Below are 5,820 nucleotides of genomic sequence, written 5' to 3' on the forward strand. Positions count from 1 at the left end.
TCTTTTTGATAGTTATTTTTGTAGAAACTATTGATCCTCTTTGGCTAAATTATGCTCTGTTGTATTTTAAACATTGAGAGCGGGCTCCTGTGGTTGGATAAAAAAAATTGTAAAAAGTATTTTTTTGTATTTGTTTTGCCCCTTGGGCCCCCTACGGGCTTGGTCCCAGCTCCTGAATCACACATTTTACTAGTCACATTTATTTATTATGCAGTTTATATATTTTTATTAATCAATTAATTAAACAAGTGGCCCCCCTACCTCCTCTCCTCCCCATCTGACAAATAACAAAGTGTCCGCAGCAGCAGGCCTCTACACTCATTGAGAGTGGGCTCCTGAATCCCCCTGTGGTTGGCGGTTGCAGTAAAACATAAATATATACTACATACTGTATATTGTTGTATTTCTCCGGGGCCCAGGGGCAATAGCCCAGGTAAGCCAGCCCTTCCTATGTCAGAAAATAGCCAAGGCCTATTGACCTTATTCCTATGTGTTTCTGGATCAATCAATACAATTTCTGAATCCTTAAAATGTACATGTTGGTGTCTTGAAGTTTCCTATGACCTATAGGCCTAGGGAAATGCATTCATTTTGCAATGTATTAGCCTATTTCTTAGGTCTATAGAATATTTACTACACAAGTGAAATATCAACATCAGTCATGTCGATTGTATAGGATTCCAGCGCCTTGACAGATGCACACACACCACTGTGGTGACACGTCCCCTATATGACTATCTCTGTCCCCACGTTGTGATTGCCCTCCCCCACTCCACTTTACCGCGCAGAGCCAGAGAGGGAAAATCACTTTCATCTGGAGAAGCTCGTCCGTTAACACGGGGCGGCCCATCTGCAGGTCCCCGCTGTTCCTAAAAGAAAGGTGAGCAATATCATATTTTCAAGAATTGAAATGATATGGAAAGTTATTTTCATGCTGTAGTACAATTCCACCACCATAAATCGTTGTATTGGTTTATGAACTATGTTAGCCTAGTTAGCTTGTTTGTTGCTAGTGCTAATGTTCGCTCACTATCTAGCTAATGCACTAGTGAGCCAATTTTGTTGACATTTGGGCGGGTAGCTTGATTAGTTAACATAACTGTTGATAAAGAGACTGATATTTTATGGCTATTTCAGTCAATTCTATCAGTGTGGTTATAAGTAACATGCATAGACAGCTAAATGGGACACGTGATCCCCATAGATGAACTTGAGACGGTAGCAGTTTGATAACATTAGATGGTGTTAGTTTAGCAGCTAAAGTTGGCTGGCTGGAAACCAGGGGTTGTGCACCCCACCTTGCATCTCATAGCAGAGTGGAAGAGGGAAAGTCACATATGGAATTTTTTACTACTTCTAACGTGCTTGTTTTGTAGTCATCTAACAAACATACATTATGTCTCTTATAAATTGTAGGTTAAGCCATGAATGTTGATTGTCTGACAGCCTTGGTATAGTTAAGCAGTAAAGCACAAGGAAAGGCTGAGGACTGTTCTTAAGTAAGAGGCAACGCGGAGTGCCTGCCTGGTTACAGCCCTTAACCTTGGTATATTGGCCATATACCACAAACCCCCGAGGTGCCTTATTTCTTAAATATACCACAGTTTCAGCCAATCAACATCCAGGACCCAAACTACCTGTCACGTTCCTGACCTGTTTTCTGTTAGTTTTTGTATGTGTTAGCTGGTCAGGACGTGAGTTTGGGTGGGCAGTCTATGTTTTCTGTTTCTATGTTGGTTAATGGGTACCTAATATGGTTCTCAATTAGAGGCAGGTGGTTTTCATCTCCTCTGATTGAGAATCATATTAAGGTAGGTGGTGTCACATTGTTTGTTTGTGGGTGGTTGTCTCCTGTGTCTGTGTCTGTCTATGTTGCACCATACGGGACTGTTTTGGTTTGTTTGTTCATTTTGTTTCGTTCGGGTTTTGTGTAGTTTAGTCATTTGTGTCATTTCCCTGTTCGTGCGTTCTTCGTGTTACATGTAAGTTCTACATCGTTTGTTGTTTTGTTAGTTATATCAAGTATAGTTCGTTTTTGTCTTCGTCTGTTTTGTTTAATAAGACATGATAATTTATTACAACGCTGCGCCTTGGTTTAATCCATGCTCCTCCTCTTCGATTGAAGAGGAGGAGGAGAACCGTTACACTACCCAGTTTATAATGTCTGCTTTATTCCACAGATTAAGGATTTGAGTCTCTGACGGAGAGATCTTCCAGGCGACTCCGGCCCATGGAGGATGCAGAGCATCACATCAGATCAAACATTGATAAACCAGTACTTTACCAGCGTTTTATCAATATCTTTAAAGGTAAGGTGAAGATTGAATATATTTCTGACAGTCCTAAATATGACAGCTATGAATTAGATGAATCAGATGTACATTTTAGAGGTTAGTGGGAAACAGTGAATTGGGATATATGGGCACAGTCACCCAGGAAAAAAGGTTTAAAGGAATAGTTTGCCATGTCTTTGTATTATGGTCATAGGATTCTTAAAGGTCCACTACAGTCACACGATGCTCCATCTGAAATCTCCTTCCACCTGAAAAGGCCCACCTTGAAAACGAATCATTGGTTTAGAAGACAAAGTAAGAGTGACAACTGAATCTAGCCTCTTGAAAGACAGAGCAGTGCATCCCCCTCCCTAAACCCCCTGCTGCACACCTGAACCTCATTTGGATTGGCAGTGATATGTGTGAGATCACTTTTAGACAGTGTGAGGTCATTTTATGAGAACAGTTGTTTTTGGAGAAGCTTGGCAAGTTGAATGGGGTGATCATGTGACCGGAGTGGACCTCCAGACAGTGATTATTCTCTCTAATAATTGACAAGCACAATGCAATATCTCCTAATGTTTGTATTTTGTGTCTGCTAAGGACGGGGAGTTTTTGCCACTGAATTCATATCCAAAGGAGACTTTGTTGTGGAGTACCGAGGTGAACTGCTTACACAACAGGAGGGCGAGGTCCGAGCTGATCAGTACAATGATTCTGCAAAGGTGTTTCTTTTCGATTTCCAATGGAAAGGAAGAACATGGTGGTAAGTAGGATTGATGAGAACAAAATAAACATATTAATGCCTTTTGAGATCTAAAAAAAGCAACAACATTAAAATGGAGACAGACATTTAAATGGTTGGTGGCACAATATGCACTGTAGGCCTATCTCAGGCCCAGATACTAATTTGACCGTGTCCCTGACCTAAACAGTAAGGAACAATATTAGTCTTCAAACCAACTGGTTCGCTATCAGAGCATCTGCACTCCTTTGTTAAACAACAGTTAGGGACTTTTCTGCCCCTTTTCTGAAATAGAAACCCTGTGCTGCAATATCTTCATTAAACTGTGACATGTTATGTTTCTATGCAGCATTGATGCATCTGAAGAAGACTCCTCCCTTGGGAGACTCGTTAATGATGATCACTAAAGACTCAATCTCAAAATGAAGGCCATACAAGCAAACGATGAGCCACACTTGTACCTCTTCGCGACTCGAGATATTGCAGCTGGCGAAGAGTTGACTTATAGTTACGGTGACTCAGACTGGCCATGGAGAACACAGGTGAGGAACTTTTTAAGATGCTAGATGAAATTACCACCCATCTTGGAAGAGCCGGGAGGATGAGCAATTCACTACCCTGTCATGCAATATGTTGTGATGCAGACAGTGTCTCTTTACTACCAAGATGTAATTGATGTCTAATTGTTGTCTTGGTTCACTTAATTCAGGTCATCAAAACTGAATTGTCATCCAGCCCAAAACCTATGGTAAGAACTTTACTAAAGTCATAGATCAATATGAGTTTCTATCTTCACATTTACTATTTCACTTTCACAAATACACATTTATAGTCTAACATCAATTGCACTGGAATGCAGTGCACTTGTTACATACATCAAAAGTTAACTAAATATACAATACATTCAAATATATGAAATAAAAACCTTATCAATAAGAACTCAGTAGTTAGGCTCTTGTGGGGTCATTTAGTAGCCCAACTCATGAGGGATTTGCTCTTCTCCTGAAAAGTTCAGTCCTGCATCTGACCAGAATAGGATGTTCAAAACTAAACGCTACACCAGGCATTTCCTGTGTGCTTTCTTATACAGTAGGTCCCCAGATGTATACAATGCATTAGATCACGTTTTTTGATTTGAGGGGATTTTTCAGTGTTTTAAAAATGTTGATTATGTTTCAGCATCCAGGGGTTTGTCAGTTTCTACAAAAACAGTCTCTTAGTGCATAGATGTCTGACTATCTTGCCTGTTGGTCACAGACTGGGAGCAGAACAGGGGCTGTGGCAGAGCAGAGCACTTAGGGGTGAAGTCCCTTGCTCAAAGGCAAAACAGCAGTAGGTAGTACACAGGGATATTGAAGCCGGTAACCCACCGGGCTTCAATATCACCGTATACTACCTACTGCCGTTGTGCCCATCAGCAAGGCACTTTACAACACACACATCACAGGCTGATAGCAGGACAGGGTCTCCAAAAAAGGATTGTTCTATGTAATAATTGACTAGCACAATACAATAACTCCTAATGTTTGTATTCTTGTGTCTGCTAAGGACGACAAGTTGATTTACGGGGAGAGGTCGGGTAATGTAATTATGTGCCCGAGCACAAAACAACATATATGTAATTTTTGTCCTGTCTAAATCTGCCATGTCAGTCATCTTTAATTCCAACCAGAATAGCCTAATGTTTTTTGGTCACCTGAAAGTACTAGTCCCGTGCGAATCAACATCAAGTTTTATTTGTCACATGTGCCGAATAAAACAGGTGCTGACTTACAAGCCCTTAACCAACAATGCAGTTCAAGAAATAGAGTTAAGAAAATATATACTAAATAAAATAAGTCAGCTTTTGCAGACACGTCTCGCCCCGTATCAGTATAGAAAGGGTCCCTAGCAAACTGCATCAGTATAGAAAGGGCCCCTAACAAACTGCATCAGTATAGAAAGGGTCCCTAGCAAACTGCATCAGTATAGAAAGGGTCCCTAACAAACTGCATCAGTATAGAAAGGGTCCCTAGCAAACTGCATCACCTTTGTGGGGAGACTAAAATCATCAAATCTTGTTGCAAAGTTACAATGTGTATATCATTGACCGCTAGCCAGAAATAGCTATTTTTTTCTTTCTTCCTCGTTATGCAGACATAAGCACACCTGGCACCATCGAGGTGCAGCTGTTTACTTTCTACACGGGTTGTTATTTTTCAGTTTCCTCCTAAGAACAGATTGTAGTGGTAAAATAAAAAGGGATACATTTTTTTGGTGCCATTTAGGTGACATTGATCTCCAAGCTTCACTCCAGTCAAAACGGGCTTTGCGAGTGTTTGATTCCATTCATTTGCTGTGGCCTGGCGCTAGTGCTCCAGCTTATTGGTATTTAAAACAACTTTTTAAACTTTTATTTAACTCGTCAAGTCAGTTAAGAACAAATTCTTATTTTCAATGACAGCCTTGGAACAGTGGGTTAATTGCCTTGTTCAGGGGCAGAATGACAGATTTTTACCTTGTCAGCTCGGGGATTCAATCTTGCAACCTTTCGGTTACTAGTCCAACGCTCTAACCACTGGGCTACCTGCCTCCCCAGCTTAGCCAACGTTTGCTTGCCATTTTTCTTCCTTGACGTTTTCCATTGTCCAGCCCAGCCTTCTATAGTTACCCACTGTAGGGAAAAGGTTTTGGGGGGACGCATATCAGAGGAGAAAAGAAAAGCAGTCAATCATGTCAATAACTGTTTTATCCCTCCTCTGTAGTCCCACGTTAAGTCCAAGTGATTGATGCCACTCAATAAACAAACCTCAGCTACAAACT

The 5,820-nt window shown here is 40.9% G+C and overlaps 1 long non-coding RNA gene across 1 annotated transcript; it reads left to right on the top strand.

Moving 5' to 3' along the window:
* Positions 1–552: 552 nt before the first annotated feature.
* Positions 553–3,464, top strand: LOC120041824. Its single transcript, XR_005475955.1, has 4 exons — positions 553–880; positions 2,181–2,309; positions 2,877–3,039; positions 3,368–3,464. It is a non-coding gene; the product is annotated as an uncharacterized LOC120041824 (long non-coding RNA).
* The last annotated feature ends 2,356 nt before the right edge of the window (positions 3,465–5,820 follow it).

This window comes from Salvelinus namaycush, unplaced genomic scaffold (assembly GCF_016432855.1).
Source record: "Salvelinus namaycush isolate Seneca unplaced genomic scaffold, SaNama_1.0 Scaffold55, whole genome shotgun sequence".
Lineage (NCBI taxonomy): Eukaryota > Metazoa > Chordata > Actinopteri > Salmoniformes > Salmonidae > Salvelinus > Salvelinus namaycush.